Genomic DNA, 24,659 nt, shown 5'->3' on the forward strand with positions numbered 1-24,659 from the left:
GGAAGAGGGGATTGATACAGTCTGAGATGCGAACGATAATGGTAGGTTGACTAGAGGTTAACCCTGGGGATCCATTTTGTTGGATTTAATGCCCTCACACACCCTTTCAGGTGTCATGCTTCATCATTTGGGCCTGCTCCTCGTTGGGTCGGCGGTGCAATACCCAACGGGCAACACCTCATAGAGGGGCTCTTTGGCGGAGATCTTTTTCCAACAGCCGTATGGATGAAGTGCGGGTATGGGGCCAGAATAGGAGGTAGACGTTGAGGAGTGATTTAAAATAAAGCTAGGGTTTCAGGGAATGATTTATTCAGAAGGTCCGCTGCTTTAATTAAAAACGGATTTCTAGAGGAGAGTGCTGGAATATTATGTTTCCAGAGATCCTCCAGATCTTATTATTGTCCGGTCAACATGTTTCTCGCTGGCGTTAGTTTAACAAGCGATTCTTCAGGACCTATGTGACTATTTAGCAAGTATCTAGAAGTGAAAAACTGTCTACTCTAATTCCCTAATGTGTGGTGTGTGTACGCTAGTGTTGGTACAACAACGATATGGGGTGAAGGGAGAACATTCCTATATTACCCTTCTTCTATTCGAACCTGTGTTAAGCTGTCAATACCTGTCTAAGGAAAAAGGAAGAGCATATCACAAATAGCTTATTAACATTCGCATAGGTGACTGTATTCCTTGTGTGGATTGCATGCCAGTATATAAATTAAACAGGCGTGTCACTGCACCAAAACACAAGTGTACATGCACTCTCAAATGTGAGAACTCAGTGAGAGTGATGCGGACGGAACAATTAATACATTTTCAAAAAGAAACAATAAAATACCAGATTGGTATGGTTAGCAGCAAGCTATCAAAACGCACCTAAAATTTATGACAGTCAGATAACGACAGTATCCAGCGGGTAAAGCTTCAGGTTAGATCTTCTACTGCATGGCTATGTATAGGGAAAGATCTTAGTGCCTCTTGAACAGTGTGCAGTAACTGTTATAGTATGTATGAAATATAGCGTTTGTGCCAATGTTCAGTGTGGCCTGCAAGCGGTGCGGTATAAGTGGAGTCAAATCCAGAGTTGTATATCTCATGTAAGTGAGCACTTAAATGGTGGCCAACGTTGTAAGCAGTGCATAGATGTATTGGGAGCGTACAAAAGGGGGGGCATGGTGGCAGAGTCTGTCAATGTGATATGGTACGGTAACTGCCAAAAAGAAATGATGATTGCACACGGAAGACATAGTGCGATTATGTGAAAAACAAACCATGGGGGAGGAGGTTAACCATGGCTCGCTGGTTGCAAGTGTAAGTATACCATTATCCTGCGATTACAAAAGGGCTAGTATTTACCATTGGCAAGGAGAGGATATAACATGGTTCGCTGGTTTCAAGTGTAAGTATACCCTTATCCTACGATTACAAAAGGGCTAGTATTTGCCATTGGTAAGAGGAGGATATAGTCTGTTGGATACGCACAATGAGTCCGCTATCGTATTGAACGAGTTAAGATCTCCTTTCATTAATGGGGGCATCCGCTGCCGTATTAAACGCTTTGCGAGTTCCTATCAAGATAAGGTTAGGCAAGAAAGCAACCTGTGAGTGAGCCTCCGCTGCCGTATTAACCGCATTTCCAGTTAGTGTCAAGATCAGGTTAGGCAAGGAAGCAAGCTGTGTGTGAGCCTCCGCTGCCGTATTGACCGCATTGCCAGTTTGTCTCAGGGACTCCTTTGCTGTTGCAGTTGCCTGGGTGGGGGAGAACATGCTTGTGCTGATATGCTGGTGTGTTCGAGGGCTGGGCACTCATTTTACTGCTGACTATTGCACCGCGTTGATGAGGAGCAGCGCAAGTAGAACGCCATTTTGAAGACAGGCAAAAGATTTGGGTGGGTCAGGCATCCGGTCTGGCCTTCCCTGCATCATGCCTCATATGTGCGAGCCTCCCACTGTCATCGGGGACGGTCCCCGGGGCGCAATCACTAGCCTTCATGTTGTGATCCCCCCATCACGACCCTACTTACTTCTGTTGCTCGGCTGGAAACCTCTGCACAGCCCGGGAGGAATATTTTTCACCTTAGGGGGCCACATGTTGCGCTCATTAGCAGAAATCAGATGAGCTTTGGGACTCGTCCTCACCGGCAGCCTTTGTTCATTTCACTGTCGACTTTCTCTCTGCCGGCATTTTGTGGACCGCCGCATCGCTCCTGAGGTTGGTGGTCTCGTCTCCTATTTCGATCGCTCCTCAGCTCCTCGGAGCCCACCTCAACATTTCTATGGTTCCCCCACTTTTCACACACCTTGGGCCAGGGTCGGTGGTGAGATTAGTACACTTTTCTCAGTGGAACTTCACGGGATCTGGGACAGAGCCGTTCGGAGTCACGTACGAGTGGCCTTGATGCCTGGCCACGCCCTTCAACATTTTTTTGAAAGATGAGTAGAGACTGACAGTCTCATGTGTGGAGTTAGGGAGTTCCAGATTCTTGAGGCAATACCCAACAACGCCCGATTATACGTTTTCTTTTTCTGGAATTTTTGATGTTTCAGCAGGAGAATGCCTAGAAGATCGGCTCCCACCAGAAAGCTCCAATTTTTGGGCTAGGCACAGAGGGGTGTTAAAGTGAAGGGCCTTGTGAGTCATGCACACAATCTTAAGATGAATCCTAGCCTCCACAAGCAACCAGTTCGAGGATTTCAGTACTGGTGTGATGTGGCTATTTCTTCTGGACCCTGTGATGAGCCTTGTAGCTGAATTCAGGGAATCCCTGAGCGGAGCCAGCTTGTTGCTGGATAGTCCACAGAGTGTTGCACAGTTATAATCTAGCCTGGAAATTACTAGAGCTTGAACCACAGACTTGAAGTCATAGGGGGAGAGGAAGAGTTTTACCTTTCTTAGAATATTCATGTGGTAGTTGGCACCTTTGGTAGCTGAACTAATGTGTTCCTGCACGCTCAATGACTTGTCAAGTGTAATTCCAAGAAACCTTGCAGAGTCAATGATGTGTGGGGTACATTTGAGAGCTGTTAGATGGTTCACGTATTCAGTGATGATGGTAGTCTGTGTGGTTGGCGTGATCAGAGGCAATTCAGTTTTGGAGGAGTTAAGCTTAAGATGTCAGCCAGTGTAGAGTTTTGAGTAGGGTTGAGTTGAGTGATTTGATGTTGTCTGGGGAGGAGATTTTCAGGTACAGTTGGGTGTCATTGGCATACATGTGCTAGTGAATGTTGGATGAATTGAGTAATTCCGTTAGAGGCTCCATGAACAGGTTGAAGAGCGTGGGAAAGAGTGCAGATTCATGAGGGACTCCAAGTGTGGATGGCAAAGAGTTAGAAAGGGAATGATTGACTTTACATCTTTGCTTTCTGTTGTTAAGAAAGGACTCAAACCAGTTTAATACAGGGCCAGAGAGACCCATCCTTTGTTCCAGTAAATCCAGGAGGTTATCATGCTTGACCGTATCAAATGCTGACAATATGTTAAGGAGGATCAGAAGGCAGGCTTCTTTCCCATCGAACATTTTTAGATGGTCATTGACTGTGAGTGATAACCGTTTCAGTACCATGGCCCTGGCAAAAACCAGATTGAAATTGATTTAAGAGCTGGAATTGATCAATGTGTTTACATAGTTGGACAAGAATATATTTCTCAAGGAGCTTCGCTAGAGCAGGAGTGCTAGTGATAGGACGAAGGTTATTACGGTCCTCTTGGTCCGCAGTGGGATTTTTGAGAATGGGTGTAACCTGCCCTGACTTTAGACCGTTAGGGATCACACCTTGACGTAGGGGGCATTTACTATTTTAGTCCAGAGAGGAACTAAGGACCCTTTCATCTCATTGAAGAAACTTGAGGGTAAAGGGTCACTGAAGTGGTTTGAGGGTTTCAAAGTAGTAAGCAAGTTAAGAATAGAGAATTTGTCGTAGGGAGTAAATTGGCTCCAGCAGGCATTATTTTTGGATGAGAGACCTATGTCAGGCAGAGGCTGAGGTGAAGTGAGTTGGCTCCATTAGGAGTTACATTTGGGTGAGAGACCAATAGCAGTCAGAGGATGAGGTAGAGGAGGGGATGTAGGGTTAGTCAGGCATAGGACAGTCGGTTGGTTGCCTTGTAGGGCTCGTAGATCATTTTCAATCTGAATAGTCTTTTCAAGGAAGAAAGAGGCAAACACTTCACAGGTTGGCTGAGTAAGTGCCTGAGTTGGCGGGAGGATGGGTAGATAGTTGGTTAAGAGTTTGATCAATTCAAAACGTTTTTTTGGTCTGTTTCTGGCAATATCTAGTTGGCTTCTGAAGAAGTTTGATTTTGCCCTCCTGTTTGTTGTAAGAGATTCTTCTAGATCTGAGGAGCAGGAGATGTTCTGGGGATGGGGATCCTCTCCTGGATCATTTGGCAAGTCTCAGATTGCATCTCTCTGAATTTAAACTATCCTTGAATCAAGGTTTGGAGTCTTCAGAGGGCATTCTTTTAAGTTGTAAGGGGACAGCAGAGTCCAAAAAGCTCAATATAAAGCTGTTGTAATGTTCTGTGAGGTTCTGTACCTGGGACATGTCAATTGGAGGCAACAAGGAGTTCTTGTTGAGGGAGATCAGGTCATTCAAGTTTGAGTTTCGGAGAGAACGTTTCCAGAGCCTGGGATTCTTGTCTTGTGATCTATTCTTGGACCTGGGTTCAATGATGAGGAAGGAGATATAATGATGATCAGACCAGTCACATTGGGCATCGAGACCAATTGAATAGCATTGGGTTTAGCTATAATAAGGTCCAGGAAAAGCTTAGAATATTGGTGAGACTATCATATGTTTCAACCTGGCTGAGGTCCGCAAGGAAAGTTTTGAGAGATTTTCGCTACCAAGTCTTTTAAGTCATTCCAGTGTAGGTTGAAGTCTCTGAGGAAGATTTGGGGACAATGATGCCCCACACTGGAAGAAATGATTTCCATGATATCTTCAACGAAAGGAAGGTTGTCACCTGGTGGATGCCATTTGCATAATGAGGTATTTACAGGAGGAGACGGCATCCATGCAGGATTTCAGTGAGACTATTCTGGTATATAGATGCCATCCCACCACCAGGTCGGTCTGCTCTGTCCAGCCTAATGACGTTATGGTTCGAGGGGACTAGTATGTCAAGGATCGGAACAGAGGAATCCTTTAGCCAGGTTTCCGTAAGTATGAGGATGTCAAGATTCTGAGCCAGGATGAGATCAGCAATGTCTGTTGCATGTTTCACGGTTGATCTACAATTGATGAGCATGCACTTCAGATGTGGAGTGGTGACAGAGGAAACAGGCGGTGATATGGGAACTTGTATGAGGTTAGAGAGATTTACAGCATTAGTGTTGTGACTGGGTCTTCTGAGAGGGTTTAAAGGAATGGCTAGAATGTGGCCTTATCTCCCTTGATCAGGGCATTCACAGGTTTCCTATCCACCTGTGAGCTAAAATACATTACTGCTCCACACGACCTGGTGAGAGCACACTTCTTGGAATAATGGGAAGGGTCAGGATGATATGTCATCAAACAGGATGCCCAGGTAATTAAAAGAGCTCACCAGAGCAATTCGGCTTTCTGACAAAAATTATTCCTAGATTTAACAGGCTTGACCACCAGCCTCATTGTAATAGATTTTGTGAAATTTACGGACTAATCCATGCTCTCCGTAAAAGATGCATAAGAATCTAAGAGGCATTGGTGGCCTGATGTTGTCCTTGAAATAAGGACTGCATTTTCAGCTTATAAAAGGACTGGGATTGAGTGCGAACCCACCCTGGGAGAGTCAGCCTGAGCTTCCATTAGTGCTGTGTCCAGGACGTTAATGTAGATGCAAAACAAAAATGGCGCCAGGATACAACCATGTTGTAATTCATGGGTGATAGGAAAGCTCTTCGTACAAGCACCCTCATTTGTGAATCAAGCAGACCCTGACATTTCCCTATAAAGGTCCGCCATAAAATAAACTAAATGCTAGCTCCACACCCAATGACAGTAAAAGGGGGCACAGTTTTGACCAGTTCACCCGATCAAAAGCTATTGAAAGTTCCATAAAGCCCAAAAATACAGTCCCTTTCTTGGCCAAAGTGTATTTCTGAATCAGTAAATAGAGATTCAGATATTGTCCGATGATACTTAACCCAGTTCTAAACCCGTACTGACAATTGGACATAATATTCTTTTCCTCTGCCCAAATCTATCAACCTTTTTAAAACAACCTGACCCAGAACCTTCACGGTGTTGTTTATAAGTGAAATTGGTTTGTAACATTTTGGATCCCCTCAATCCCCTTTCTTGAGTACCAGTACTATAATGAATTGAGACCAAGAGGACAAGGGACCATAAGAAACCGCAACGTTTAGGAAAATAGTTAGTAAGGGATCTCAGATGGTAATATCTCCCTTAAAGAGATCTACAGGAACACCCTAGGGCCCCAGGCTTTATGCCTTGATAGACAGCTGGTAGCATTAATAACCTCTGAGATAGAAAAAGAGAGCAGGGAGATCTAACCTCAACTGTACTAACCTTAGATGACTGCATGTCCTGACTGTCATCCAGAGAGTAGATAGATGTGTAATGGGCGTACTAATGGGTTTCCGGTATAACCGGTGCCAGATCGGATAAAGTGTCCACTGCCAGTAAGGGGTGGTTTAAGATTTTCCAAAATGCAACTGTGTCACTGCAATTGCTAGCGTATACCAGCTCCTCGCAGATGTCCTTCCTGATGGGCTACTTTCCATCTTTCAAGGATATTTTGTATATAGGTCTTAGACATCGTATTTCAACCCTATCTCTAGGCCATGATTAGGGACTACCTTTAAGGCCCTTAAGCCTTTGAACAGTCTGTATTAAACCACCGGGGATTGTTAGTGGAAGGACGTCCCTGCCAATATGGGCACTTTTAACTCTAGCACAAAGGGCCAAAAAAGCTAAACGAATGTCTTTGGGGCATAAGTCAGGGTTGAGACAATTCACCACCTCTAAACAATATTGTTTAAAAAGTGACCCACAAAAATTATCGGGACAATTTTTGATCACCTAATCCAAAGTCCATCATAGGTAGGCCTGAGAGGAACTCTGGGAGTTTTGCTACACAGAATTCCACAGAGTGTCCCTAAAACTCTGCAAGACTCCAAGGATTTCTGCGAAAGGACGGAGCTGCTCAGCACACCCATTAGCACTACGTTTTTGACATACAGCAATGTGACGTGCATTCTCACACTCGAAATTGCGCGTGAATGGCTCCAAGAGGAGAAAATCTGCATGAGGATGCTGCTGTGGTCACTGGCACTCTCTCTTGCTCGCTGTCTTCTGAGAAAAGGCGCTGGATGTCGGGCCTGGCTTAAAGCCACGCTGGCATCCGGCAAGTCGTGCAAGTGCTCGCCGGCAGTCAGCAAGTCTTGCTAGTGCTCGCAGGCAGCCTGCAAATCTCGCTAATGCTTGCTGGCGGCTGGCAAATCTCGCAGGTGCTCGCTCAAGTGCGCCAACTGAAAATAAACTCTCCTATGTGGCGGAACACTGAATTTATTAGGAACTCAGCTTTCTCTACAGAATGCAGAGCTCCTGAATTCTGCAAATTCCACAATCGGAGTGGAATTTTACACCCATCTCTCACCATCGGACGCCTATGATCTGTTTTTGCAACATGTTTATCTGTTTTCTATATATTACAATATTATGTTTTCCTAACTAAAGAGGTAAATTAATTTCATGCATCCCTACCCTGCCATGCCCCTTGGCCCTTTGCTGTACTAGCCCGACTTGTCATTAGCTACTGCTTACTGTGATTTCTTTGTTCTTCTTATGCTTTGTGCAGATCTGTAAAAGATCTGTATTCGCTAATAATTAAAAGAACTACCAAGGAGCCAAAGGATACTGTATATGAATATCATGAGAGATTATTCCAGGTATTCCAGCAGCATAGTATATGTGAGTATCCTGAGGAAAAGGATATGGGGATTTTTGTGTCCTATTTGTACTAGGGCTGAATCCAGAGATCAGTTCGCACATACCCAAAGAGGGATTTCTGGTAGAATAAATCACTCGAAGAAATTCTGAGATAGGCTAAATTTTGTAGAGATGAGTTTGATGTGAAGCATGAAAGGATAAAAGAAAGATTCTTGTTGGCTCAGACGAAGCTGGCTCAGAAAGGTCTTCAGAAGCCTTCCTTTGTAGAGAACCAAGAAAATATGCAGGTAGTTGTGATGCCACAATCAGGTTTTAAAGGGAGGCAAGGAAGAATGCCCATGTCACAGGGAAGAGGTAGAGGTGTTCCTGTGGTAACAGGATCTGGATCAGATATTGCTGCTATGAAAAAGATTAACCTTTGTCACATCTGTCTCAAAACTGGACTTTGGAAGAGGGAATGTTGATATAATCCTGAAAATTCTGGAGGATATATGCAAATGCCACAAGGTATGCAAATGCAAAATGCAAAATGTGCCAGTACAGGGACAGGTCCCAATGATGCCAATTGCACCTGCACAGATGGGGAATCCTAAATATAATTTGAATCAGAGGCCAAAAATAAATATATATCAATTTATTTCAAAATGCCATATCACAATTCTAGAATCCAACCCAGAATACTTTGCAACAACCCCTCCCCCCCCCAGAAGGAAAACTGAGTGAAGAAAAGTATAGTGATTCATATTAATTTGTATTGATTAATAATTGATATTCTGATTTCTTGATTTTTGGGTACTGAATAATTTTATTAGTAGTGTAACTTAATTTATTCCTCATACAATTCCTTTTTACTTTGCACTAACATGGGGAAGAGAAAATTGGCGAGCACCCAGAACAAAAAATTAATCAAATCAGGGGAGCACCCGCATCAGTCCCTATTAAATTATTAAACGGGCACCGTGGGAGCTATTGAGCCGCAGATTATAACTGTTGAAGAGGCGTTGAATCCAAGAACGGAGGGGGGCGTATTGGGGAGAGTTAGCTCTATTAACCCAATAGACACACATGGGTGTGTATTGGGGGTTTAGCTCTATTAACCCAACAGACACACATAGAAGCAACTCAGGCACAAACGGCTGTTCAGTAAATATTTCTGATCATATATCTGGTAGCGAACATGATTACGAAACACAACCGCTGACTAAGAGCCCTAGGATCCCTGATATTCGCTCCTCTATGTCTGAGTTACCAGGCTCAAAGACTGTGTAAAAAGGCCACAATCAAGGAGACCGCATTTTCGCCCATGTCCCTGGGCATTCATTGCACTAAGCACTTTATTCACGCCCCCCAGAGGGTCTTTAAATCATCGACAGCGGTCCCGCGATGTGGGAGACCGCAATCAAGGAGACAGCACTTTTGCCCGAGTCCCTGGGCATTCATCGCACCAAGAACTTTACTCCTGGCCCCTGGAGGGGCTTTAAATCACCAGCGATGGTCCCGGGACCCATGTAGGCCGTGCCCGGTCCCGGCCCGGGTGAAGATCGGGCCAAGACGGTCCCATCTTAGCCCGTCATAGACCAACAGAGGCCGGGCCGGGCCACAACTATGTCATCTGCCACATCTAAGGTACTGTGATTTAAAGCAAAAGACTTCCAACTCTTCACTACTTAGTTCTAATACGTGCACACAGAGTGAGGTCGGATAGCTGAAAGCCAAATTGGAAGCCCTAGACATGCATATTAGAGAATGTTTAAATAATCTGACATCTAGATTTGACTTAATGGAGGTAACTTTATCCAAATGCTTGGACAAACTCCAGTCCTATGGGCAGGGGTGCGAGTCTATCCAACTGAGCACTCAGGACTGTGAAACAAATAGAATAAGGCCTAATACCACCAGTTCCACCCGGATACTCATAATGATACAGGACATGGAGTAACCAACACACTGTTTCAGTCTTCCACAGTAAACATTGGGATCTCTCCGCCTGCCAGCCCACCAGCCTTGACCCCACTCATGTGTGTTCCGCTCACCAGAAGCTTTAATGATGCATACGAAAAGAAGAAGGAACAGCACATAACATATCTGGACTTCCCCCAGCAGCCACGCCGTATATAGTGGTGTTATCTAATGTTCCAAAACTAGAAAATGGGACAGAAGAATTCTGGGAGGTTTTAAGGAACAAGTCTTTACATTGGCTCGGCCCTAGGATGGGCCACGCCGGGTAGCTATTCGATAGGCCTGGGTGGTAAATTCCGTTCCACTCGTGGAATTTGGGTAATTTGGATAATTTTGTGTTCCACGGAGAATGCGAAAATGCCCAAAATTCTGTGTTACGCAACTTCGCGAAATTTTTTGCTTGTTCGCGTTTTCAAATGTGTGTTCGCAAGATATTTCCCCCGAGCATGCAAACAGCGATTGCGAAGAGTAAAACAGCATTGCAAACAAGCAATTCCGCGTGTTCGCGGAATTTCTGCTTGTTCGCGGAGACTTTTTACCGTTTCCCGGAGATTTGCGTAACGCGATTCCGCAAATTCCGCCCACCCCTACTATTCGAGGAGTTTAAGATGGTAAGGAGAGTAGGATGGGTAGGCAGAGGACGGAAAACTCTCCCAGGGAACTGTGTAGTGCTGACATTTAAAACCCCTGTCTAGTAAAATTGGTTTTGCGTAGAGCGGGAAATCATACTGCGCTACGACCAGGTCTTAATGTAGTTCCATCAGGCTTTTTTATCAACCTATACATAGCAATAATACAAGAACAAACTGGGAACCCTACACTCCGATCCATAGAAATCAGTTTAATATTCAAACACATAACTGCTTCAATGTATTTAACAATCTCGAAGCAGTCGATTGACTGAGACCAGAGGATTCTACCCAGGTAACAACACCTAGTAGAATGAACGCTAGCTGGAATGTGGGCCCACTAACACTTCAAGTCAGTAATGAAATAGGTAACACACAAGATTATGTTACAAAGGAAAACATACAGGCAACTGTGAACATAGCCCTGGACACGGCTGTCCCAAGAAAAAACCCTCTTATCACTAACTGGATCCACAACTTTGCAAGCGGAGGATGGGCGGGAAAGGAACAGGAACAGGGTTATAGATAGGAATGGCAAATGCCAGTTTCTGTTCTGGAACGTGGCTGGTCTAAAATCCAAGGTGACCAATAATGTGTGGGTCGATTTTGTGAGCAAATTTGAGATCTTAAGCCTGCAAGAAACATGGGCAGAGGATCCAATCCACATCAGTGGGTACAAAACGTTTCATACCTCAGCAGTAAGATCGTCTTATGGCAGAGCCAAAGGGGGTCTTTGTACCTACATTTCCAATCACTTAAATCTGAGGAAAGTTGAATTACCTGTCTCTAATCAGTACTATCAAATCATAAACCTACATATAGACCAGGGGTCATGCTTGGTTTGGTTAAATTTTTATAATGATGCTCCAACTGAAACACTTGAGGGAATATTGCAAAAATTAAACATCGAGCTGAATAACTCACTGTCCAAATCAACTAATGAAGCTTTCGTTATATGGGGTGGAGATTTTAATCCCTCTATATGTCAAAGGGGTTATAAGGGGGTTTGTGGAATAACGTATGAAAAAGGCACTAATCTTCCTCATTTTCTTCTGAACGACATGTTTTCATATGATATGGGCTTTGCAAACAACTTATGTTCACCTGTGGTCCCTTTTTGCCCAACGTATAACGGACGAGGTATTTTTTCTACAATTGATTTTATACTGATAATGTGTAGGGATTCCCCTCGTATTAAGGATTTCACTTCTCATAGCATTGCTCTAAGTGATCACTTTCTGCAAAGTATTGACATGCTAGTGTATAAACAAGACTTTAACACAAGAGGTAATTCCACTTAGCTTCTTAAGAATATCACCTTGAGCAGACAAAATGGGTATGGACTAAAATGGGGGAAATTGGACCCTGAGGATTTTGTTACAAAAATCGTTTCGAAGTGCAAGAACATGTTTTAATCTTGTCTTGATGAGAAGTCCTCTCACCAAGTAATCATAGAGAGTTTTTCAAATATCTCTAATCAAATTAAAGAAACATTGTGTATAAAGGCAAGAAGGAATAATGTACACAGTAAAGACTGGTTTAAGTCACAATGCACAAAACCCTATACTAAACTTTAACATGCACTAAATGCTAGGGTGAAAGACCAGGACCATATTGGTAAACCAGATGGAATTATAAGAGGGTATTCTAAGAAAGGAAGAAAATGCTGAAAGAGGAAGCCTGGAGTGCCCTACATGAGGCTTCGATTAATCAAGATTCCACTGCTCTTTGGAAGGCGGTTAATGCGCCATTCTTGGCTGAGAATAACAAAGCAACTATAGAAATTGCTATAACTGAATCGGAGTGGATTTCGCATTATTCAAAGCTGTATAACAACTCAACTATTGATGAACAGGGATTCTTGGCGAATGAGCCTGACCTTGAGTCTTCCCTCCCTTTTCAAACATTAGCACTGGATTTTCCCTTAGGTGAGGTCAAGGCTGCCATAAATGCAAGCTTGGGTGGTAAGGCCCCGGCACCTGATGGCATCCCGGTTGACCTATTTAAATCTAACTTTGCATTGTGGGGACCACTTTTAACACAAGTATTTTATGTGTGTTGTACAAAGGGATTTTTAACGACCTAGTACGATTCTATAACTCTCCCCATTTTTAAAAAGGGAGACAGGGCGAATCCAGCTTGTTACCACCCAATTTCATTATTGGACTCTACAGTTAAGATTATAGGACGGGTGATCCTAGAAAGACTGCAGGCCTGGGTGGGGGAGAAAGGAATTATAAGTGATCTACAATATGGTTTTCGCAAGGGCCTGGGACAATTGATCAGAGACTAAATCTACACATTTTATTAGATAAATACACCCAAGCAAAAAGCAAAAGGTTGTTTTTAACTTTCATTGACCTAACGGCCGCATTTGATTGCGTTGTCCACGAAAAGTTATGGTTGATTTTAGAGGGGCAGGGGGTAGATATTTTATTAATCTCCTTTTTAAAGCAGCTTTATTTGGGGGCAAGGGCAAGGGTACGCTTTGGGATGGACAGGGACTGTACTAAAAATTTTAGAGTGTTGAAAGGCGTTAGGCAAGACTGCGTTCTCTCTCCATTTTTATTCACATTGTATATACATGATTTAGAAAACACTTTGGTAAAAGAGTGCAGGGATTTACTGTTAGCAGCAACTCGCCTTATTCCTGCACTCCTGTATGCAGTTGATGCGGTCCTTATGGCTCGTACGCCGCTTGGTCTCCAAAGGGTAGTTACCTCTTTTATAAATTTTATGTCTGACTTGGGTCTTACCATTAACTGCTCAAAAACATTCGTAATGAATTGTGGCAACGGATCCAATAAAAAGAGTAATACTATTTTTATTAACACCAAGGCAATAGAGTGCACTAAAACTTTTTCTTATCTTGGGATTTTATTTGACCAATCAGGAACTTGGACCCGGGCAGTTAAAACCAGAAGGCTTTTGTTTAGTAAGTCATTGATGGCACTAACCAATTTTAGTAGAAAACTAGGAAAACGCTCTCCGGGGGAACTATTGCATATTTATACTGCAAAATGTGTTGCGATTGCCACCTATGGAGCAGGAATCTCGGGATTGGGCAACGTGAATTTATTACAGATGGCAGAAAATATGTTTCTCAGGTTCCTCTTGTCAGTACCAGACAATAAGTCAAATTGTATCTGTTATGCTGAACTTGGTCTGCCCTACTTGGAGGACGTAATTAAGATTCAGCCCGTCCTCCTCTGGCATAGGGTTTGGACCACAGATGATCCTGCTTTTCATTGCAAACATAATAAAAGACGCCCGGGGGATTGATGGGGATAAACATATAAGATGTCTATAATATGTTAAAACATTTGTATTTCAATTAGGCCATCAAGAATATTATAACGATCCCCAAACTATGTGTAACATGTCTAGAAAGGATCTAAAGAGTAGCTGTATGCGATATTTGAGCGAAATGAGAATTATGACTGAAATGAAGGAAACAACGGTTCAGTCTCACCATCTTACTCTGGCCTTTGAGAACATTCAGCCATACGTCCTGTTAATCACTAGCTACTACGATAGATTCTTGCTAACACATTTCAGACTAAACATTCTACACAGGTCGTTAAGTTTCCCAGAACTAAATGATTGGTCTAGAACATTATGTAATTGCCCGTTTGAAGATGTTTCTGTACAGTCGTCTATACATATATTGTTTTTTTGCAAATTTGTATTCTATCCCTAGAACAAGATAGATTATACCAGTGATAAAGAAAATTTGGACTGAGAAAATGCCGCACTACAATTTTTTGATAATTAATTGACTATTGCCTCTATTACTGCCTTTTAAAGAAAAATATTTTTAAATTGTGTAAATCAATTGTGATATAACATATACATGTTCTTTCTTTTTTAGTTCATGATAAGAGTACCTGATACTTTTGTGGCTTTCTTTTTTAAATTGTTCAGGGAATTTTTATTGTGTAATATATGAACTGTGCTTTTATGGTTTACTTTGTATAGTAACCGAATAAGGTATTGAATTAGAATTGGTAAGAGAAGAACCAATTTGTTGTTTGTAATTCAAGTCCTCTGAACCGGTTATGGTGAGATTTGTAGAGCAACTTAAATTGCACATTATACTGTACACCAGAAGGTGTAGCATTCCAAACTCATGATGAAGACGTATGTTTAAATTGATCAGACAGCAAACCGAGGCAGGACTCTTTCCTTTGGTAACTATTGATGAATTACCTGAAGATCTGAGAGAAACAGTTAATGCAGAAGTTTGGGATTTTACAACAAAAGACAGCAGACTAATTAAAGGTGTAGAGCCAGTCCGAATTACTGTGAAACCAAATGCTGATTACTCTAGACCACCAATGTACCATTTGACCCCAGAACCTATTGCAGGAATACAACCAGTGATAGATAACATGTTACCGTAAGGGATCCTAAAAGAACTGATTGGAAGTCCAAGTAACCCTCCAATTATGAGGTTACGGAAACCCAGTGGTAAATAGGTGATAGTTCAGGATTTATGGAAAAGAATTGAAATTGTAGTGCCCTGATGTCCTGTGGTATCAAATCCAGCCACCATACTGTTTCAAATTCAATGTACTGCAGAATAGTTTAACATAATTGATCCATGTCAGGCTTTCTTCTCAGTGCCATTGCATGAAGAGAGTCAACTGTGATTTTTTTCGTCTTTCAGCAGAAAACATTAAAAATGGTGTCATGTCCCACAGGGGTATACAGAAAGTCCATCTATCTTTAACCAGATTATAAAATGGAATCTAGAGACCCAGGTAATGCCACACAAATCCACTCTAATTCAATAGATAGATCATATGCTTGGGACGTCTGAAACATAGAATGCATGTAAAAATGACAACATTGTACTCTTGAATCCCCTGGCTGAGAACAGAGACTCATTACAATGCAGTTCGGACCGCAACCAACAGCTTGTCGGTTGCGGTCCGAACCTCATCTACTGCTGCTGTCCAACTGACTCATTCTGATGCATGAGGTCAGAGGCAGCAGGAGCCTGTTGGCTGGTTGGAAAGACCTCATAATCCCTTAAGGATGGCATTTCCATCTTTGGGATTATGATGTCGGTTTCGGACAGCCTTTCCATGTCGGCCTTTCCGACATGGAAAGGCTGTTGGAAACCTGGGCCCCCTTCCCCTTGGCCCTCCACATATGGGCCTGGGGGGCACCTATGGTAACCCCTGGACATCCCTGTACCATGTGGCTGGCACCGTGAGGTTCTTGCCACACAGTGCAGTGATGTTTTAAAACTTCATTCTTTCAATGGGAGATTGTGCTGGGGGAAGTTTCAGCCCGCTGCACAAGCTCCCATTGAAAAATGGAAGTTTGCGACCGCACCATGTGCGGTGGCATCCAAATAATGTGGTCAGTCGGTTCCCAATCTGCAATGGTGTCCCCGGCCGACATCGTAATTAGGGCCAAAGTATCTCCTAGAAAACTGCAGTACTGTCAAAAAGAAGTTCAATATCTGGAACGCATCATTGTGAAAGGAGCTAGAAAAGTGTCACCAGAAAGAGTTGAAGCAATCTTGCATATTAATCCACCACAAACTCAGAAAGAAATCAGGATGTTTTTGAGAATGGTTGGCTACTTAAGGAAGTGGATACCAAACTTTTCCTTGGTGACAAAGCCTATACTGAGTCTGAGATATGTCTGATCTGAATCCATGGGCCAATGAATCGACAAAAGCATTGCTAGAGTTGAAGGTGAAGTTATGTTGTGCCCCGGCACTAGGAGTGCCACATTATACAAAAGAGTTCACACTGTTTTGTAGTGAGAGAAATGGGTGTGCTCCCTTAGTTTTGACACAAACACATGGTGGATCTCAAAAACAAGTTGCATATATTTCTACACTCTTGACCCTGTAATAATAGGACTTCTTGGTTTCCTTAAAGCTGTGGCTATGGTGAGTACTTGTCTGGAAAACAGCGAGAATATAGTGATGGGATACCCATTAACTGTCATGGTCCCTCACTCTGAGGAGCTGTTGCCAACCTGAACAAAGACCCAATACATGACCCATAGCATGTTGATGAAATATGAACAGAATATTTGATCCCCTGAAAATGTTGTTTTAAATGTTGCTCTGTGTTGAACCCATCACCATTATTCCCTGTAAATGATGAAAATTGTTATGAAAGTGAACACAACTGTCTAGATGTCATGGAATTGTGCACCAAACCCCACTCTGACGTTAAGGATAAACCCCTGAGTGAGCCCAATCATGTGTTATTCGTAGATGGCTCATGCTTGATAGGCAAGATAGCACACTCAGAGCAGCATTTGCTGTGTGCACCATACATGATGTGGTCGAAGATTCATGGCTTTAAACAGTTTTCTCTGCCAAAGCTGCTGAATTGATTGCTCTTACTAGAGATTGCAGTTTAACACCTCAAATGAGAGTCACTATATTTACAGACAGACTGTATGGGTTTTGTGTTGTCCATGATTTTGGACAGTTTTGGTCACAGCGAGGTTTTCTTAAATCCTCAGGAACTTCCATCAGAAACGAGATGCGGGTCAAGAACCTACTGGATGCACTACAGCTGCTAGGAGAAATTGTTTTAGTAAAATGTTTAGCACATCAAGGAGGAAGCAAATATGTTTCCATGGGCAACTGATACACTGACTCAGTAGCCTGATACTGTTCTCTGTTTGACTGTTCGTTTAATGTAGGTTTCACATGTGAGTTTGAAGAGGATAGTTCTTTTGCCATGTTGATGAAAGTCACTTATACTTGGGATGAACTAAATAGGGTGCAGAAAAATATGTCAGAAGCAGACCAGAACAGTTGGGTAAAGGCAGGATGTGAAAAAATACAAATGATATCTGGATGTCAGCAGATGGGAGACCAATACTACCAGACAGCTTGTTGTTTCAAATGACACAATATTACCCTGGATACACACATTTGGGGAGAGATGCAATGGTGAGACTTTTCAGAGAGAATTTATTGCAACCTCCCATTCAGGATGCTTGAAGAAGAGCTTTGCCACAGGTGCATAACTTGTTAATAGCTATATGTAGGGAAACAGGCACATATCACACTGATACACCTAGGGAGATCAGATGGCCCTTTTAACAAGATGCAGATGGATTTTATGGAGATGCCTGTTCCTAATGGGCAGAGATATAGCCCGGTGATAATGTGTATCTTCTCAAGATGGGTGGAAACCTACCCAACTAGAAGATGTGACAGCCTTACTGTAGCAAAACTGTTATCATGTGAACTGATCCCCAGGTTTGGCATGTTGATTTCTCTTGAGTCGGATAGAGGAACACACTCCAACAACAAGTCATGAAGATGATCTGCACAGCTTTACAGATTGAACAATAATAACACTGCAGTTACATACCAGAAGCCACTGGTATAGTTGAACACACAAACGGTACCATCAAGTCTATATTGGCCAAAGTATGTGCATCTACCACTCTGAATTGGCCAGATGCTTTACCATTGTTACTGATGAGTATTCAGAGTACACCTAACAGGAAGACAGAATTATCTCCTAACGAAATATTGATGGGCAAGGCAATGAGATTACCTGGTGTTCCCGCAAATGTTTTCTTGAACTTTACTGACAATATTATCCTAGATTATTGAAAGGATCTAGCTGATGTAGTCCATTCTGTCTCTCATCAGATCTCACCTGCCACAAAAGATCTGCATCAAGTCCAGTGCCACAACCTCAATACTGGTGATTGGGTCATGACCAAGAATCACGTTCAGAAGACTTGCCTTGAACCCAGATGAAAAGGCCCCTTTTAGGTGATCCTTACTACACGCTGGCTGTTAAGTGTGCTGGAGTCCCGAACTGGATTCATGCCTCGCACACCAAAAGAGTGAGCAATCCAGAAGAAGCACCTTTGCTCATTGATCCTGAGCAAAGATCAATGGTGGTTGCGCCACCAGTTGAGAGACCACCTAGATCAGCAGCTTTGTTGCCAGTTCACCAAGATGGAGATGAAATTGGTTAAGATCAGTGGACAGAAAAGCACGTGCAAGTACCAGAAATAACCCAGAGCGGTGTGGAGATCTCTAACAAAAGAAAACCAGAGATCGAGTCACCAAGAGGAAGTGCTTTGAATGTGGCTTTGAGAAATGAAGATTCAGATGAAGGAACTAGCACTGGAATAAGGAGAATCAATCTAAAAGCAGGATGGCCACAAGGCTATGAAAACAGAAATCGGACGAGAAGTGCTTCAATAGTTCAAATACCAGAAATGATACCTGAAGAGTCTAGTGATGAGGGTAGCTTTGAGCCAAATCAGAAACACCTGAGAAGACCAAATAGAGAAAGTGTGTCTTATCATAGGTATTCAGCACCTGAATGGTAGTATTTAATGAACATTACTTTGAATATTAAATTGGAAGATTTGTGCAACGTGAATCCTGAACTAGTTAAACCTTCCTGAAATAAAATAAAGGGGAAGATAATTTAGAAATAATCTGAGACTGAACACAAGGTGAAAGAGAGTTGAACTGTGTCTGTGTTTGGAGTTCCGCGAGCAGGTGGAGTTCCTCCGCTCATCCACCCCTACCCATTATAAATGGCAGCCAAATATCAACTATGTTTGCGCACACTTACCTTTATCAGTGTCAGAAGAGGTTACCTTCTAGAGCATTACATTATTTTATGCAATTTCTTGCAATATCTTATTATCCTTAGTATATAGGAAAGGACATTTTGAGTACTTTTAGTCTAATCATGATCTAATACTTTCCCAAGTACCATTAATAGAAAGCATGGACTTACACTCACAAGCAAAGGAAATGGATACACCCTGGTACTATTTCTTTCCCCATTGACCTGTAAATAGTGTAAAGGCTGATAAAGACAATCTAACCTGGAAAGGTTTATATAATGACTTTAGAAAAAAGATACACTAACATGACACTGTCTACTGACAAAAAGGGTGATGTTTCAGAGAATGCATGGAGGAAGAAGGAAAACCTATTTAGAAAGACGATTGTCTAAACTAAACTGGGATTTGACAGCCAACACAAAGGAAATATTTGTGTGTACGGAAGACAGACACTTAAAAGAACTAGACATGTAGGGACTAGTAACTGTGAACCAACTTTTTGAACTGACGGGTGGAAACAAGATTGTTATTCCAGGTGTTTATTACATGTTTGCACAGAATGCTTAGTTTCTTTTGGCGATTCAGAAAAGGGGGTGGTGATGAACAGAGTGTCTGAATTAAGCAGACCACTCTTACCCAGTCCAAATATCAGGGCTTGATCCATCACCGTTATTTATCTCACTGCACCATCCCAGCTCAGAACCTGGCTATATGCAAATCAGTCTGTCCCTGGCCCAGTGCATCATGGGAACAGGGCAGACTAAACTACCAAGCCAATTCTTCACCAGAAAGGAGACAAGCTACCGGGGACCGGTTTCTGGCATTTCAGCCTTCTTCGGCCTGGCTTGCTTGAATCCTGATGGTGCAGTGAGAAAGGGACTCATGTCTGAGTATACCCTGCCACGCCTATAGTGGCCAAAAACGATTCAGAAAAGGGGGTGGTGATGAACAGAGTGTCTGAATTAAGCAGACCACTCTTACCCAGTCCAAAGATCAGGGCTTGATCCATCACCGTTATTTATCTCACTGCACCATCCCAGCTCAGAACCTGGCTATATGCAAATCAGTCTGTCCCTGGCCCAGTGCATCATGGGAACAGGGCAGACTAAACTACCAAGCCAATTCTTCACCAGAAAGGAGACAAGCTACCGGGGACCGGTTTCTGGCATTTCAGCCTTCTTCGGCCCGGCTTGCTTGAATCCTGATGGTGCACTTTTTGAACTGACGGGTGGAAACAAGATTGTTATTCCAGGTGTTTATTACATGTTTGCACAGAATGCTTAGTTTCTTTTGGCAGCTGACTGGTAGAAGAACTGCTACTTAGGCATATTAGTTCCAAAAAATGTATCAAGGATAAAGTATAGATGCACTGGCACAAACACCTTCACATAGGCAGAAACTCAGTACAAACATAGGAGCTGGGTTAGTAGGAGACATATTTTGAACTGTCATTCCATCAGTAGGAGACCTTTTGAATGGCGAATAGATTAGAAAGCTGTCATCCGTAGTTCACAAAATGGCCTTGGCTTGTAATAAATACAGAACTAATAGCTATATGATCAATGGTTTTAAAAGACCGTGTTGCATTAGACAGTTTACTTGCCGTAAAAAGCGGAGTCTGCCGGATGTTCTCTATTGCACATACATATCTGAAAGCTTTGCATAGAACATTTCTGGTTTAGAATCTGAATTACATGAATTGGAAACACCAACTTTGTATGAACATTTTGGGAAAGAAATTGCCACAACTGGTTTTCAACAGCGGTAAAAGTTATATTGAAAGCTATAATAATGCCAGCAGCATTAGTAAGGGTTTGCCTTATGTTTCTTTACGCTCTATTACTGAGCTGAAAATACATACTCTGAAAGAGACAAAGGGGGTCATTACGATGTCGGGCGGATTGCCTCCGCAGGCTGGCGGTAGCCACCGCCGGCCTGGCGGGGGCAATCCGCCAGACATCCACACTAGTTTCCCCCCACCGCCATATTAGTATGGCGGGGGGACCTCTGCGGACGGAAAGACCGTCCGCCGCTTTTCCGCCCCGGTCGCCTTGCGGCCGGGGCGGAAAAGGAATAATATGGTGGCGGTGTCTATCAGACACAGCCAGCCATATTATGATAGGCATTTTTCAATGCCTCATTGCCGCCACGGAAAGGCATGCGGACTTCACTCTGGGGGTCCCCTGATGGTCCCCAGAGTGAAGGAGATTAGGGGGTGCACACGGGGGGTACCTGTGGTACCCCCTGCATTAGCATAATCAAAGCGGCAGGCACTGCGCGGTGCCTGCCGCTTTGATTATGCAAATGCTGAAATTAATTTTTAGCATTGTGGCGAGCACCACCCGCCACAATGCTAAAAATACAGGATGTGGCCGCCACTGTGGCGGACACATCCTATTACTCCCCACGGGACCCCCGCCCTTATGGCGGGCGGTCCCGATTACCACGAGGATGGCGGGCGGGCAAAGTCCACCCGCCATCCTAATGACCCCCTAAGATTCCAAAAGAAATTATATAAAAGGGCATGGGATTACATGGTTTGACAAATGATGACTACATGAACTCACTAACATTTAGGGGGTTGAAAAGATAAAGCCAAGACTCAACTGATGATGAAAGTGCATTCTGAAATGGACTCACCTGAGAAACTTAGATGTGTGATGATTTTATAAATCATCAGATGGGGAAATTGAGGACGCTGACATTTGTACCAAAATTTCACCACAATAATATAGAAATTTGCTAAATATTAACATATAAAATGCATAATCAGTTAAACGTTAGAAAATGCGCCTTTACTTAATGCGCAAATATAAAAATGTTTATTTATTTTTGCAGAAAGCTTTCATTTCTATCGTTCTCCACTTACTACGCCACACTGTTAATTTATTGTGCTCTATTCCTTCAAGAAAATAAATGCTTTTCATAAAATAGTGATTTAATATCATGATTGAACTCTAGGACTTACCTTTTTTGGAAATGTGCTGGTTCCTGAAAAAAGCATTCTTTCTTTCCTCGCACCATATGTCTTCACATATACATAGTAAACACGTGAATTAATGAAAAGGAAATGCTTACTGCAGCTTACATTTTGTGATCTACCCAGGACATTCCAGAATTTTAATGTTTCACTTCATAGCGTAGGTCATTGCTAAACGATGGGGCACCAAATAGCTAACAGAGTAAGCTAGCAAAAGGTTCTCATGAGTATCTTCTTCTAATGCGCTGTAGCCATCTCTCACTGTCTTCAAGTTGACAGATGACAGATGAAGACGACGGACCATCAAAAGATCTCTCACCATTGGACGCCAGTGACACATTCATCTGTTTTTGCAACATGTTTAGCTGCTTTCTGTATAGTACATGTTCCTAGCTAGAGCGATTCATTCATTCCATGCATTTCTACCCTGCCATGCCCCTTGACACTTTGCAATACTAGCCTGGCTTGCCATAAGCTGGGTCTGGTGGCTTAGTGGGCTAATGTATCCACTACAGGGGCCTGCGTTTGGCCTCATGGTCATAGGTTCAATTTCTGGTGGGTCAACACCCTTTCTGAGGTCAATAAAGTGAGTACCATTGAGCTGGGCAACAATAAACATCTGCTATTCAGCGCCTAGATCCCCCTTTGGGGGTGAACGTGTGCGTTACAAATACACATGTTATGTTATAAGCTATTGCTTACAGTGATTTATTTGTTTTTCATTATCATTACTCTTTGTGAGGACATTTTCTGTTTTATACTGATCATAGGTACCGCTGTGATTCTATCCTTCTCACCAGCATAGATTGTTGCAACTGCAATTTTCCGGAGAAGTCGGCTGCGTCTCCACACCTACCATTCATCGGGAGTTGAATTTTCCCCTTTAATTATCTGACTTTAACCCAAAATCTACTTGCTATTACAGAAGGAATTCTTTATGCGTTCTAGTTAGGATAGGATAAGTCATTTAGTTTAGAATAGAGACTATATACTGAATTGAACACACGGTTTTTATTTCTCTATGCTTGTTCTAACCAATCTTATTTCTGTATTATTTCTGTAATCAATTTGCCCCTATTTGAATAAAGAGAACAAAGATTCTGACTAATCTACTAAAATGAGAAAATAAACCTGTAAAACTACACCAACATTCACTTTATTGACTGAAAGACAAAAGCAATTATTAATGTAAATGTTGTGTACAGCTGTATTTTAAAACCGGTGGCAAAGGTTCATCAACTTACAAAAGCATGGAACTTCCAGGGTCTCTAAGTAAGTTTAAAGTGACATATTTGTGGAAATGTTATAAGATTTTCACGCTCGCACTATTCACAAGAAAGCGGCACCGATACTTTACGCTGTTATTTCCTATCCTAACCTTGAACCTGAAAAACACAAATTCTGAAGGCCTTACTTCCCTCATTTGTCTGGGCCATATGGCACTCATTGCTTCCATTGAGATATATACTTTGATACCATATGGCTCACTGCTAGGTCTCTACCTTGTGGTTGAAGGCCCTGCCGTCGTAGTCCCCCCTTCCCCAACATCACCAAGTCATCACTGCTTTTCAACGCAATTCGCTGCAGAAATTAATGATGTGCCCTCTTTGTTCTACTGATAAATATTGTCATTTGTTATTCCGTGCCCTTTTCTTACCACCATATGCTTTACTGAATGCTCATCACCTACGTGTCATGTACATTTGCCTTTCATTTGGCGCCACCGTACTGTCATTGCGAGTCTCAGGTGAGTATCAGGTTGAGGTTTCAGTTGAGCTAGTGCCAAAACACCTCCAGGTATACGTGCGCTTTAGAAATATTTTTAACATAATATAACGTAACTGTTACTTTGTGAGAACTATTCGTTCCCAAAGGAAATAATGCAGGCACTACATTATGTAAATGTATTCCTGTCCTCAAAGGTAAATTCAGAGTGTCTCTGTAAATATTTGTTTGCACTCTTGTCTTCGGCTCTCTGCCTATCCTTATATCCTGAGTTCTGGTTAACAAAACTGTAAACAATTAAATGCATCAATATAACTTTTAATTTCTGATGCGTATCTGTCCCATGACCCCTTCCATAAATATGACAGTCCTCTAAGGACTTAGAAACTGCTCGTGTCTCTCAGGTTTGATGTGTGTCCCTCACAGGTATTACATAACAATGGAGGTTCAGCTTGTTTACCAACTGCTTGACCATGTCACGCATGTATCAGGTGTATATGTTTACATACCATCAAACAATGTAATTCTCAGCTCTCTTTGAAAGGCTTCTGTGTTCTTTTTTTCTCACTTATCTCAATAGAAGTGTTTGATCACATATTTATTAATGCTGGGTTTTAGTTTAGTATATAAGGAACGGGGTGGACCCTATACCATCCAGCTAGACAGGGTCAATGTTAAGATTCACAAAAGAGAAAAGAGCTAGCTGGACATACAACCACTATCAATCACTGCAAGACCAAGCTATTAAATATAATGATCCAATGATTTAATCATATCAATATTTAAATATTTTTGTTATGTCCACAAAAAGATTTTCTGGTGTTGGATAAGGAGCAACAATGCACACGTCTCATTATTTACAAAACTTATACAAAACACAT

General features: G+C 42.4%; 1 protein-coding gene across 2 annotated transcripts in view; it reads left to right on the top strand.

Annotated features, from left to right (window-relative positions):
- The window catches only part of LOC147698550 (lysosomal proton-coupled steroid conjugate and bile acid symporter SLC46A3-like), a 225,583-nt gene that overhangs the window by 59,066 nt on the left and 141,858 nt on the right, over positions 1–24,659 (top strand). The gene's annotated exons all lie outside the window — the stretch shown is intronic.

This window comes from Lissotriton vulgaris, chromosome 8 (genome assembly GCF_964263255.1).
Source record: "Lissotriton vulgaris chromosome 8, aLisVul1.2, whole genome shotgun sequence".
In the NCBI taxonomy this organism is placed as follows: domain Eukaryota; kingdom Metazoa; phylum Chordata; class Amphibia; order Caudata; family Salamandridae; genus Lissotriton; species Lissotriton vulgaris.